The sequence below is a fragment of the Cryptomeria japonica genome, chromosome 3 (assembly GCF_030272615.1).
Source record: "Cryptomeria japonica chromosome 3, Sugi_1.0, whole genome shotgun sequence".
NCBI classification, from domain to species: Eukaryota; Viridiplantae; Streptophyta; class Pinopsida; order Cupressales; family Cupressaceae; genus Cryptomeria; species Cryptomeria japonica.
Genome location: NC_081407.1, coordinates 348,152,804 through 348,168,040, shown reverse-complemented (window position 1 = coordinate 348,168,040; position 15,237 = coordinate 348,152,804). Strand labels below are relative to the sequence as shown.

The 15,237-nt window shown below is 35.7% G+C and overlaps 1 pseudogene; it reads right to left on the bottom strand.

The window, feature by feature from the left end:
• Window positions 1-205: 205 nt before the first annotated feature.
• The window catches only part of LOC131034793 (uncharacterized), a 36,707-nt pseudogene continuing 21,675 nt past the window's right edge, over window positions 206-15,237 (bottom strand).

Genomic DNA, 15,237 nt, shown 5'->3' with positions numbered 1-15,237 from the left:
ACGTAAACCCTTTCTCCCTTAAAACTGAAGTAGTAGCAAGGTTTGATATCTATATTAAAAACTATGAATAATGAAATTAATCATCTAATGAGGAAAATAGATAAACACTTGATGATAACTAATTGAAAATTATCAACAAATTTTAATATATTGAAATAGATCAGGTAGGGGACATTACAATCTATATCAGAAATACCAAAGCCCTCTCGTCATACTACCAATGATTTTGCCAAATCCTCCAATCAATCTCTATTACGAAGAATCCCCAAAGAGTAATCCCCTATAATTATTAATTAAATCACAGATTTGGCTATCTATGTAAATCTATTAAACTATCATAACAATGGAGAATTAAGTAAATCAAACTGGAAGGAAGCTCCCTTACAATTCGAACTCATACATGCGCCACATTTGGATGCACTGCAAGAAAAATCGCTATATTCACCTGACAGTTCTGCCCGGCGCTTGGCGATGGAGGTGACATGTAATCATGGCATTCATGAAAAATCCAGTATGAACCATGAAAGTAGGTTATAGGGTTGCTATTGTTTGAAGTTGAGCAAAAGAGATGCCTCATTCAATGCTTGCTATACTGCAATCTCGCCAATCTTTTCCATTACACCATTGGCAAATGCAAGAGAAAGTCCATAGAATTGGATGCTAATGCAATTCAAACTTTGGTGTGAGTATGGCAATCTTACAACTCTCAGAATTTATAGCGAGAGGAGGCTTCTGGAGAAAGAAAGACAACCAAAGAACGCAACGTTTGTGGAGTGGGTGTGAAAAATTCTTCCACCTTATCGTACATAGCCAGTGCTTGTGAATGAATTTCTACGGAAGGACCAAAGAAAGCAACAAGTGGAGTGGATGTGAGTGATAAAAATTGATTGCTGATACTGCGTGGGGTTTGTGGCTTAAGAGTTCAGCTAATGGCAGATGCCTCTGCAAAGCTTTCAGGACAAAAAACAGCAAAAACATCAACAATTTTTAGCATCCCCCAATTGGCCATTAAATCAAAGAAGATTTGCAGTAATTGTTTAAAATTATTGCAAGACAAAATGAATGCCAAAAAAAATCAAAAACAGCAAATGAAAAACAGGAAAATTCAACAGTCTAGATGTTTCTCATCGTGTTGCAACCCCTTCAGAAGAGCCTGCGCCATCGATCATGAAAGTTAAACAGTCTAGTTCACATAGGGAATGCCTTCAGCGTAATTACTGCATAATGTAACAGTTTAGTCCAACGCCTATATAAGAGAAGCTAGTCTATAGAATCAAAAAATTATAATGTTGCAAATCTGTGCCAGATCAAAAGAGTTTATGCTCTTTCACCATGGATTCTCCCAGGAGGCTGAAGTTTCTTTGGCATAATGGCAACCCTCTTGCAATGAATGGCAACCCTCTTGCAATGGATGGCACACAAGTTTGTATCCTCAAATAGCCCCACCAAATATGCTTCTACTGCCTCTGAAAAGCTAGCACAACATGACTATGGCAACGCAAATCAGTCTGCAAGAAAACCATCACAAAAAATATCAAACAAATCAAGCAAATAAAAATTATAACTTGAATTGTTTTGCAGCTTGTGCACATAAATTGAAAAAAAGTCATTCCCATCCACACACATTCATCAACGAGACCTGTTCTACAAAATATTCATATTTTTAATCATGTATTTTCAGAAATTATCAACTCCTCAACCAGTCCAATTGATCATATACAAGCATGTTGAATTAATAAATGGCATGAATGTCTAAAAGATATAGTTCAATGATAGTGTAATCCAAACAATCGATCAAAAGCAACCCTCTCACCACAATAAAGACTAGCTAACGTCAAGATAGCAGAGCAAAAGTCCATCATGACAACCAATGTTAATTAACCAGACATCCACTCCGAGAGATTGATGAGTATGCGATTTCTAGGAAGGTGAATGCCTTAGAGTTGCACCATCAACAAGCTCTGCCTCTTAAAGTAAGACAAAATGGACTTTTAGGTTGCCTAAGACAAGATTAGACCTATAATATCTCCATACAACCTTAACAAACAATCATAAAATACATGATATTTTAACGCAGTGTAGCAATGCCTTCAATAAAAAATTCAGCATTGTGATACCCATACAAAAAGGTGTCTATGAAACACATAAAATTGTGAGTGTGGCAAAGCATGCATTCCTCAACCCTTGTATGATGTTTTCCATAAAAATTTCAGGTACAATGCAAAACCACACTCACTCAAACACAAAAAGAAAGTATATGAAGGAAACAAATTATCAAGCAGCTATTCAGTATTAACCTTACCAGGCAGAGGGAAACACAGCTTCCAGCAATACCAAGGACAGATCTGTGCCCTGATCTGAAGGCATCCAACCCAAGTAAAAGTGTGACAATTAATCAGCAACAAGGTTTCCACAAGAAACATAATAACTCCAGATTTTTTGGGTAACTAAATCTATTCTCTGTCAACCAGTGTGTGTAATGCCCTGCCAGAAAACCTAAAGGAAAACAATACAACTAGGCAACTAAAAGGTGTAATAAATTTTTTTTTTAAAAACAAATGCATAATCATATCAATAGCACGTTTAACGACACAGCGGAAGACTAACACATGATTTCCTAAGGGTTACCAACGAAGATTAATTCGTAGATTATATTAACACTATGGTTAATCCAGTTGTACAGCTAATTAGGAAAAATAAATGTTTAAGATAAAATCTACACATACATCTAAATTCCATAATGAAAGAATCAAGTACTCCAATGCATTCATTTCTCATAGATCATATATACAAAAGATTAAGGCAACTGATTAACAAACATTCCAATGATTCCCTTTTACAATATCCATAAATACATGGTTACCACAAATACCACGGATTACAAAGTTACAATATAAAGGTTACATAAAAGTTGATACAATGATCACAAGGTCTCAACTGAACAATGATCACGAACATGAGCTGGTACATGAATCACGAACCAAGAATACACCAGCGAAGCCCTTCCTCGCCTGAAGATACATTCCAGAACATCCGATGGGAAGTGACACTACCACCCGACCATGTGATCCCGAACTGGAACCACCCCACCGTGCTAGGGAATAGTAGAAAACCCTCAAGCAAACAAAGTAAGACAAGTACAGAACGACTACAAGACTCTGCAAACATCCATGTGACTCAACTCACAAACACTAGTGACTCTAAGGAGAGAGTGTCATCGCAGAGCTTAAAATGGATACCATGGTACAACCTCCTACGTCCCGGTTCTCTGTCCTGGTAGCCTCTCCCGGCTTCCGGCTCCAACTAAGTCTCATGCGGACCCTACCAATCCTTTCATGAAGACAAGGTGGTAAGTTTGCCATTCCAAGCCTTCTCATAACATTATGAGCCCTGTACAAGCACTACACCTATGCACGAGGTACATTATCTTAACTAATATTTATTCTAACCACCCCCTCACTTTTTATCTGACTTCCAACGGGTTATCCTGTCATCCACTTTGGGCACGACCCCCGCTCAAAAGCCACTCTCTCTCTCATAGGACACTACAGGAAAGGTCTCTCTATGAGAACTCTATGGCGAAATAGACAACCATACCTAATCTTGACAAACCACAGGTGAAGGATACACAATCACTAACCAAAGATTGACCATTTGGACAAAACACACAATGGCTCACATCAATAAGGTTATACATCAACACCTAACCAAGGAAATATAATAACATAGGACACAATGACAACTCAACTAGAATTGCAACGGAATTTAGACTTGACTGCAAACACCATTTAAACAAGATCCTAATACAGGCAATCTTTTCTTAAAACAACAAAATGCATAAATAACTTGCAATTTAAGATTTCCAGAAAATAAGAATTACAACTATATTAATACGAATAATAAATGTTGTCATTTTATTGTAAAAAGAGATAAATGAACCAGGACACAGAAATGCAGAACTTAGACGATATAAACTCGGAATTTTAAACCTTAAGATATGTCAATATTTCTTAGCGAAAAGAAACATATTTGCAACGTTACGTCTCCCGTAATTCTATCATGCTCCCTAACAACTAACCTTATACTAATCTGCCTTATTAACTATTATAGGGAAACAATATTTTACTATGGTAACATTAGATAGTTTTGAAATCCACTTCATTCAAGTTTATAACATAAGTTAGGGTCAAAATAAATATATATATATGTCATCATATGAATCTTACAAGAAAAACATAATATTCAACTCAACTTATAATAGAAAGGATGACATCTTTATTTCTTGATAATAGTAGTGATATAACACATTACATCACTTTTCTGGAGGAGACAGGGGGGTGGATTCTTCAGACTCACTAGGACTTAAAGGAGTATAACCTTCAAATTCACTGTCACTCAGAGGGGTATATCCCTTATAGATTCATTATCGCTTAGAGGAATATATTCCTTAGACGTATCAGAACTTATGACAATTGGCCTTATTGGTGAGTGCTCTAGCTCAGGCTCTTTTTCCTTTACAGTAGTAGTCTTTTTTTGTAAGACATTCAGTAGGGTCTTTTCCTATCACATCACTTTCTTCAGGAGCTGAGTTCACTTTGGAAGGAACATTATCCAAAACAGGTTTGACAGACGTTAGAGAATCCTTCTTGACTCTCAGATAATGGGCATACCCAGCTACAAACTTTCGAGCTGTCTGTTTGATACGCACCATCTCTGTAATGATTCAACATTAAGCTATTACTCTCCAAATTCTTCTAACGAAGTGACTATTAAGTCCTAAAACCTAGGCTATGATACACAAGCATGAGTTTTCTTTCATAAAGACAAAAGGTGTGCTACCACGTTCTTTAATTGAAATATAACTAATCATTTAGACAAATTTCACTATTATAGCAATTAACTTAATTACATCTATTACTCTATGATTTTTCATTCATCCACTCCAAACAATTAATAATACCTTTCAATAACAATGATATAAGCAATATCATATAAATAATCATAAGCTATATCTAAAACTTCCAGTTTCACACTTCCTTAAATAATAACCCAAAACTAAAAGAAAATCCGACTTCTTTGTGAGCTTGACTAGTTGAGAAACTTCTGATGCTCTTCCACCAACCAGAACTATGCCTTGTTTGCAAATCTCTCTCTCCAATCTATCCTTCTTTCCTCACTCTTTTTCTTCCTAAACTGTCCTTTCCATTCTCTCTACTCTCTCTTGTCGTTCTTCTTATTTTGTTTCCTCTTATCTTCCTCTCCTCTATTCAATTCTTCTCTTCACGAATCTATCGTCCTTCCTTGCTTGCGAATGAAAAAGTGTCCTCTCTTCCTATCTCCCTCCTCTATTTATCTTAATATTTCATATGATTTCTCCTTATTCAAAGGCTCGGAGATTGTAATTGTTTACGAGTCTATTACTTTTAACTCTTCTTACTTTTCCCACATCTACAATAGATGACATTCTTTGATGCATTTATTGCTATTATCGTGCAAGATTTAACTATTCATTTGTTTCCTATCGCTGACTATCCTAGGCTCTTGGTACTATGTGTATGTTATCATATTATTTACTGCAGTTTATTTGCATCTTTTTCTGCTGTTTATGCCACCGCTGAGTGTCTTCTTCTACGCATGTCGATCAATATATCAGTGGGTTTAACTATGACTGGTATTAAATCCCTGCCACCATATCGGGTATGTGGCTGCTACGTAATTTAGCATACTACTTACTGCAGTTATATGCCACAGATCGTGGATTATATAGCAGTCGACATCTATCTTTGCGGAATGAGGGAGTTGTCATGGGCGAGTTTAATGCTCACGCTGCCAAAACTATCCATGGTCTCCACGTTACCTGTTGACCAATTCTTAATTGGCAGTTTATGTATCCTGCACGTGGTTTATGCTTTGGTAGGAGCGGTCGATGTCTATTGCATCGTAGAGTATGTTTCATCGCAAGGGAGGAGTGGTTGGTGTTCATTGCAACATGGTGCAACTTATTTAAATGGGAGGAGAGGTGGTAATCGATGGTGTTTCCCTTAAAACGACTTACCTTTAGTTTACCTCCCACTGCATTCGGCCTACAACGTGGAGTATGAAATATATTAAAAAGGGAGGAGGGTGGTCGGTGGTAATACCGACCCCTCCCTTTTATTAAGGGGGGTTTATCATTTAGTTCGCTTAAAACTTAAACTTCACTTGCCACTTTATTTAATTTGTTTTATTTTCATTTTCATTTTTTTATTATATTTTTAATATATAGTTAATGACCTTTCATTAATATTTATATATATTTAAACATTAATCTTGTTTAAAATATTCTTTAATAACCATTTTCTATAATTAAATATCTATGTAAATATATATTTTGGCTTTTCATTAAAACAATATTTATATAAAATTTGTAAAACAAGCATCAATAAAATTATACTTTCTTATACAAAAGACAATAATCATTCGATATAAGGTATGTTGAATCGTAGAATCCAAATCATTCAACATATCATAAATCACATTAAAATATAATTAGTCATATACTATATTCACCTTTGAATATATATATATATATATATATATATATATATATAAGTTTATAATCTATTCCTAATATTTAAAATACGTACAACTATAGTATAGTTCCGAAAATTCACCTACTTCTACACGAAGGACGTTAAATCATAGTCACTACTTAATTCACATTATTAACAATTTTTCACCCTTCATAGACAAATAAAACATAACATGCAATAATTAAAATCATTAAACACACAAACTGAGTAAAACTCAAACAAATACTCATATATATTCAATGGTTGGTTTTCGGAACTATACTATAGTTGTACGTATTTTAAATATTAGGAATTGATTATAAACTTATATATATATATATATATATATATATATATATATCAAAGAAACGAAAATCGCCCGAAATCGCCCAAACTCGGCGAGTCCGAGTCCGAGTCAGGCCAAACGAGTCCCAGGGGCTCGGACTCGGACTCGGACTCGACCGAGTCTGGAGAGTAAACTCGCCAGACTCGCCGAGTCCTGAGCCCCAGACTCGGCTACTGGCTGGGTTAATAAAATGACAAAAAAAAACATTTTAAAAAGTAATAAGTTTTTTTGGAAGGGCGAAATTTGACATTTTGGTCTCTCCGTCAGGATTATTTTATGGAATATAACATTTAAGTATAAGTGACATTTCCTTATATCTTTCTTCTTTCTTATACTTTAAGTTATATTCCATATATACTGTCAGGATGTTTGAGAGTGGTTTCGGGCCTCCAGGAGTTATATTGCAAAATCTAGTTTTTGGAGGATTCTTCAGTTTTCCAGACTTAGTCAAATTTCAGGATCAGGACATTCCAGACTTAGCCAAATTTCAGGGCATTTGAAGATCAGGATGACATTCCAGACTTTATCACTCACCAACTTGACCTAGCTTGGACCTTCAAGAATGATACTCACCAAGCAAGACCCAATTAGCAACAAGTGCAAAACCAGGCCCTAAGGAAGACTCTCAAAGAAACCCTAATTCAGACTTGTAATAAGTTTTTTTGGCCTCGCAGGGCGCTGCCCCTCGACCTCGCCCTGTATCGCGACAGGAAGCGCGCAAGGGGCGCTGCCCCTTGACCCCACCTTGGGGGCGCTGCCCCCAAACCCCCGTCGAAAAATATGGGGGAAACTGTGTCGATAGAAGTAGAAAATTTAACCTCCGAGTCTGACATTGATTGGATCGACCAGGTAGATATAGAGGTTGAGACTGTAGCCATGGCAGAGGAGGAGCGGAGAGCACGAGCACAGACAGGAGATTCAGAGGCAGATAGTGACACGGATGTTCCTAATGTTGGTGAGCATGGCATGGTGTCACGGGGAGCGGCTATGGCAGTCGAATCATCCAGGAACTACCTTAGACGCCTTCACAGGGGGCTGGGGCCGGATGGTGCAGGCTCCTCTGAGCCATAGACTTGTAGTTGTATTTACCTTTGGTATTTGTATGAAACATTTGATGATGATCATATGATGACATGGATTTTTTATTCCATGAGTTTTGTAATATTGTATACATTTGACAATATTTATATATCTATGTTTGTTATTTTCTTCAGCTACAATTTGCGTTTATGCTTATGTGATTGATGTATACTTGTGTATGTAATCAAATGAGCCGAGTTTGATGATGTTATTGTGTCTTTAAGGTGTATTCAATAAAGGGTGCATGAAACAAGTTTTAGATCTTAAAAAATCTCTAAATTTTTTGAGTTTTTCACTTTCCCGAGTCCAGCCGAGTCTGGAGCCGAGTCTGACGCCGAGTCCCGAGTCCGAGTCCGATTTGGCCTTGCCGAGTCCGAGCCGAGTCCGAGTTTCGTTTCTTTGATATATATATTCGAAGGTAAATATAGTATATGACTAATTATATTTTAATGTGATTTATGATAAGTTGAATAATTTGGATTCTACGACTTAACATACCTTATATCGAATGATTATTGTCTTTTGTCTAAGAAAGTATAATTTTATTAATGCTTGTTTTACAAATTTTATATAAATATTGTTTTAATGAAAAGCCAAAATATATATTTACATATATATTTAATTATAGAAAATGGTTATTAGAGAATTTGTTAAACAAGATTAATGTTTATATATATATATATATATATTAATGAAAGGTCATTAACTATATATTAAAAATATAATTAAAAAAATGAAAATTAAAATAAAACAAATTAAATAAAGTGGCAAGTGAAGTTTAAGTTTTAAGAGAACTAAATGATAAAGAGGGTATATCGACCACCCCCCTTAATAAAAGGGAGGGGTCGGTATTACCACCGACCACCCTCCTCCCTTTTTAAAATATTTCATACTCCACATTGTAGGCCGAATGTGGTGGGAGGTAAACCAAAGGTAAGTCGTTTTAAGGGAAACACCATCGATTACCACCTCTCCTCCCATTTAAATAAGCTGCACCATGTTGCAATGAACATCGACCACTCCTCCCTTGCGATGAAACATACTCTACGATGCAATAGACGACCGCTCCTACCAAAGCATAAACAACGTGCAAGAAACATAAATCGCCAATTAAGAATTGGTCAACAGGTAACGTGGAGACCATGGATAGTTCAAGCAGCGTGAGCATTAAACTCGCCCATGACAACTCCCTCATTCCGTAAAGATAGACGTCGACTGCTATATAATCCACAATCTGTGGTATATAACTGCAGTAAGTAGTATGCTAAATCACGTTGCAGCCACATACCCAATATGGTGGCAGGGATTTAATACCAGTCATAGTTAAACCCACCGATATATTGATCGACATTCGTAGAAGAAGACACTCAGCGGTGGCATAAACAGCAGAAAAAGATGCAAATAAACTGCAGTAAATAATATGATAACATACACATAGTGCCAAGAGCCTAGGATAGTCAACGATAGGAAACCAATGAATAGTTAAATCTTGCACGATAATAGCAGTAAATGCATCAAAGAATGTCATCTCTTGTAGACATGGGAAAAGTAAGGAGTTAAAAGTAATTGACTCCTAAACAATTACAATCTCCGAGCCTTTGAATAAGGAGAAATCATACGAAATATTAAGATAAATAGAGGAGGGAGATAGGAAGAGAGGACACTTTTTCATTCGCAAGCAAGGAAGGACGATAGATTCGTGAAAGAAGAATTGAATAGAGGAGAGGAGGATAAGAGGAAACAAAATAAGAAGAATGACGAGAGAGTAGAGAGAATGGAAAGGACAGTTTAGGAAGAAAAAGAGTGAGTAAAGAAGGATAGATTGGAGAGAGAGATTTGCAAACAAGACATAGTTCTGGTTGGCGGAAGAGCATCAGAAGTTTCTCAACTAGTCAAGCTCACAAAGAGGTCGGATTTTCTTTTAGTTTTGGGTTATTATTTAAGGAAGTGTGAAACTGGAAGTTTTAGATATAGCTTATGATTATTTATATGATATTGCTTATATCATTGTTATTGAAAGGTATTATTAATTGTTTGGAATAGATGAATGAAAAATCATAGAGTAATAGATGTAATTAAGTTAATTGCTATAATAGTGAAATTTGTCTAAATGATTAGTTATATTTCAATTAAAGAACGTGGTAGCACACCTTTTGTCTTTATGAAAGAAAACTCATGCTTGTGTATCATAGCCTAGGTTTTAGGACTTAATAGTCACTTCGTTAAAAGAATTTGGAGAGTAATAGCTTAATGTTGAATCATTACAGAGATGGTGCGTATCAAACAGACAGCTCGAAAGTTTGTAGCTGGGTATGCCCATTATCTGAGAGTCAAGAAGGATTCTCTAACGTCTGTCAAACCTGTTTTGGATAATGTTCCTTCCAAAGTGAACCCAACGCCTGAAGAAAGTGATGTGATAGGAAAAGTCCCTACTGAATGTCTTACAAAAAAAGACTACTACTGTAAAGGAAAAAAAACCTGAGCTAGAGCAGTCACCAATAAGGCCAATTGTCATAAGTTCTGATACATCTAAGGAATATATTCCTCTAAGCGATAATGAATCTAAGGGATATACCCCTCTGAGTGAAAGTGAATTTGAAGGTTATACTCCTTTAAGTCCTAGTGAGTCTGAAGAATCCACCCCCCTGTCTCCTCCAGAAAAGTGATGTAATGTGTTATATCACTACTATTATCAAGAAATAAAGATGTCATCCTTTCTATTATAAGTTGAGTTGAATATTATGTTTTTCTTGTAAGATTCATATGATGACATATATATATTTATTTTGACCCTAACTTATGTTATAAACTTGAATCAAGTGGATTTCAAAACTATCTAATGTTGCCATAGTAAAATATTGTTTCCCTATAATAGTTAATAAGGGAGATTAGTATAAGGTTAGTTGTTAGGGAGCATGATAGAATTACGGAAGATGTAATGTTGCAAATATGTTTCTTTTCACTAAGAGATATTGACATATCTTAAGGTTTAAAATTCTGAGTTTATATCGTCTAAGTTCTGCATATTCTATGTGTCCTGGTTCATTTATCTCTTTTTACAATAAAATGACAACATTTATTATTCGTATTAATATAGTTGTAATTCTTATTTTCTGGAAATCTTAAATTGCAAGTTATTTATGCATTTTGTTGTTTTAAGAAAAGATTGCCTGTATTAGGATCTTGTTTAAATGGTGTTTGCAGTCAAGTCTAAATTCCGTTGTAATTTTGGTTGAATTGTCATTGTGTCCTATGTTATTATATTTCCTTGGTCAAGTGTTGATGTATAACCTTATTGATGTGAGCCATTGTGTGTTTTGTCCAAATGGTCAATCTTTGGTTAGTGATTGTGTATCCTTCACCTGTGGTTTGTCAAGATTAGGTATGGTTGTTTGTTTCGCCATACAGTTCTCGTAGAGAGACCTTTCCTATAGTGTTCTATGAGAGAGAGTGGCTTTCGAGCGGGGGTCGTGCCCGAAGTGGATGACAGGATAACCCGTCGGAAGTCAGATAAAAAGTGATAACCTAATAATTCATTAGGGGGTGGTTAGAATAAATATTAATTAAGATAATGTACCTTGTGCATAGGTGTAGTGCTTGTACAGGGCTCATAATGTTACGAGAAGGCTTGGAATGGCAAACTTACCACCTTGTCTTCATGAAAGGATTGGTAGGGTCCACATGAGACTTAGTTGGAGCCGGAAGCCGAGAGAGGTTACCAAGACAAAGAGCCGGGACCTAGGAGGTTGTACCATGGTATCCATCTTAAGCTATGCGATGACACTCTCTCCTTAGAGTCACTAATGTTTGTGAGTTGAGTCACATGGATGTTTGCGGAGTCTTGTAGTCCTTCTGTACTTGTCTTACTTTGCTTGCTTGAGGGTTTTCTACTATCTCCTAGTACGGTGGGGCGGTTCCATTTCGGGATCACATGGTCGGATGGTAGTGTCACTTCCCATCGGATGTTCTAGAATGTATCTTCAGGTGAGGAAAGGCTTTGCTGGTGTATTCTTGGTTCATGATTCATGTACCAGGTCAAGTTCATGATCATTGTTCAGTTGAGACCTTGTGGTCATTGTATCAACTTTTATGTAACCTTTATATTGTAACTTTATAATCCGTGGTATCTATGGTAACCATGTATTTATGGATATTGTAAAAGGGAATCATTAGAATGTTTGTTAATTCAGTTGCCTTAATCTTTTGTATATATGATCTATGAGAAATGAATGCATTGGAATACTTGATTCTTTCATTATGGAATTTAGATGTATGTGTAGATTTTATTTTAAGCATTCATTTTTCCTAATTAGCTGTACAACTGGATTAACCATAGTGTTAATATAATCTACGAATTAATCTTCGTTGGTAACCCTTAGGAAATTATGTGTTAGTCTTCCGTTGTGTCGTGAAACGTGCTATTGATATGATTATGCACTTGTTCTTTAGAAAAAACATTATTACACCTTTTAGTTGCCTAGTTGTATTGGTTTCCTTTAGGGTTTTTGGCGGGGCATTACAATGTGGGTTGGGTATCTATTTATTTTTTGCGCAATACCCTGCCATAATTGATGAATTCGATTGCTAATTGTTGGTAAAGACTGTTCTAGTTCAACTAGACTCGGAAATTCAGAACTCTTTCAAATATTCTTGCAAACTTTCCTACGGAGTCAATCAGAATTGAGAGTTTATTTAGATCCTGTTAAGGGATATTACAAATATTTGCTCTCAAATTATGCTGCAACAACTATGTTGATAAGACTTTCATTTCCAGTTTTAATGAAGCGCTTAGGAAAATATTTGCTACCTACCAATAGACACAATCTAACTTCAAACTCAACTTTGCTCACAAGCTAGTTTTAAAAAACAATGAAAGTAGAAAAGATTTTAAGATTTTATATAGCTTGAAAAATCCACAGAACTTGACTAAAGTTGGCAAACAATCAATAACACTTGACTAATATTGGTAAGATAATGGCATGGTATGTAAATGTTTTCAATTTTCTATTCAATGAGCAAGATACATAATGTTATTGTATCTTTCGTGTAATTGTCAATTCACTATATAATAAATCTGATTATTATATGGTATGTTGCAGATAGAGAAAGAGCATTAATAAATTTCGGTGATCTTCCAACATTCACCGATCGATATATATACATGCAAATAAAGGAGATCAAGCAATACCTTGACCATTAGACATGACCGATCAAGACATTACTTGATTGCGCCTCTTCAAACCATAATCGTGTTAACCGATTCCAATCGGTGTGTATGCAATTAACAAATAAAACCGATACCAATCGGTATTCTGTGCATTACGATTTGTAACCGATGTTAATCGGTATTTAGGCATTGATTTAAGAACCCGATGTTAATCGGGATTTATATGCATGGTTTTATATATATATATATATATATATATATATATATATATATCGAAGAATACGATCACAGCAAGATCGTATATGTGTGAATATCTACATAAGTTTTGAGTTATCATGCATATGATTATTGGTATAAGAAAAACCGAAAATAATATATTGAAGAGTAATGATAATAATCATCAAACAAAGGAATGGTAACTGAAGTCTTATCATAGTCTATCGATGAGATAGATGATTGAATAAGAGAATTCATTTATCTCTCATTCAATCATTTATCTTACCGAGGCTATCATGTATCAACACTCCCTCTTAGCTAGGGAAGATAAATGAAAGACAACATATCTAGCATCACATTTTTCATGATGGTCAGTATTCCTTATGTAGTCTTATAATCTTCTTCTCTAGGGGACCATATCACCTAGACATGTGACATGAAGTATCATCAATCATATGATACAAGAAATCACATCACCTAAGCACGTGACATGAAGTATCACCTAAACGCGTGATACAAAAGTTCATCACATTAACTTGTGATGACAAGATATCACCTAAGCACGTGATATCAGCATTGCCTAAACACGCAACACTTAAGAATAAGCAAATGAGAATAGTTAAATTCTCAACTTATCCAAGTTGTGGTATGTGCACTAACATTTTATCCAAATGTTTTACCACAACACAATCATGGCACATCCATGGCATCCCAAAGATCCAACATGATAACTGGTTTGAACATCATAAGATCGTCACCTTATAATGTCTACATACAAGTGTTCATTATCTAAGAGATCATCACCTCTTAGACATGAACACAAGGGGTTAAACCCATAAAAGTCCTAACATGACAAAGAAGTTTACACATAAAACATCTTAATAAGTATAGGGGTACAAAGCAAATTAAATTTCAATCATACCAAGAGTTTTTCTAAAGTGCTCAACTTTCACCCTTGAAAGTGGTTTGGTAAGAATATTTGTTGTCTGATCTCCTGTACAAATGTATTCCAACTGGATCACATTCTTGTCTGCCATGTCTCGTACATAATGATATGGAATCTCAATATGTTTGGATCTGTCATGAAACACCGGATTCACTGAAAGTTTTATACAACTTTGGTTGTCGCAATGAATGGTTGTAGGCTTCATTGGTTCACCGAATAACCCCACAAGCAGCTTCTTAAGCCATACTGCCTCTCGAGCAGCCATGGAGGCTGCAATGTATTCGGCCTCAGTGGAACTTTGTGCTACCGATGACTGTTTTCTACTAATCCAGGATATCATGGCTGAACCTAAACTGAAACAGCATCCTGAGGTGTTTTTCCTGTTAGTTACACTTCCAGCCCAATCTGAATCTATGAATCCGTGTAAATCTAGTTCAACTCTCTCATATTTGAGACCAAGTTTTAAGGTACCTTGTAGATATCTCATGATATGTTTTACTGCTACCAGGTGTATCTCCTTTGGTTCACACATAAACTGACTCAAGGCATTGACTGCATAACAGATATCTCGTCTCGTATTTACAAGATACATCAGGGACCCAATCATTTGTCTGTATAGAGTAGGATCTGAGGGTTGTGATTCTGTTGCTGCTTCCTTAAGTTTATGAAGGTTTGTTTCCATTGGAGAGGTCATGGGTCTGCAGTTTAGCATTCCAAATCTCTTCAATATGTCTAGGGTATATTTACCCTGGTTTAGTATAATGCCATCAAAATTCTGTCATACTTCCAAACCTAGGAAGTAATGAAGGAGTCAAAAGTCCTTCGTGTCAAATTCTTTAGCAAGGTCTTTCTTACATTGATCTATGAGGTGATCTTTTCCTATCATTAACAAATCATCAACATAAAAAATCAATATTAGCATCATTCTTTG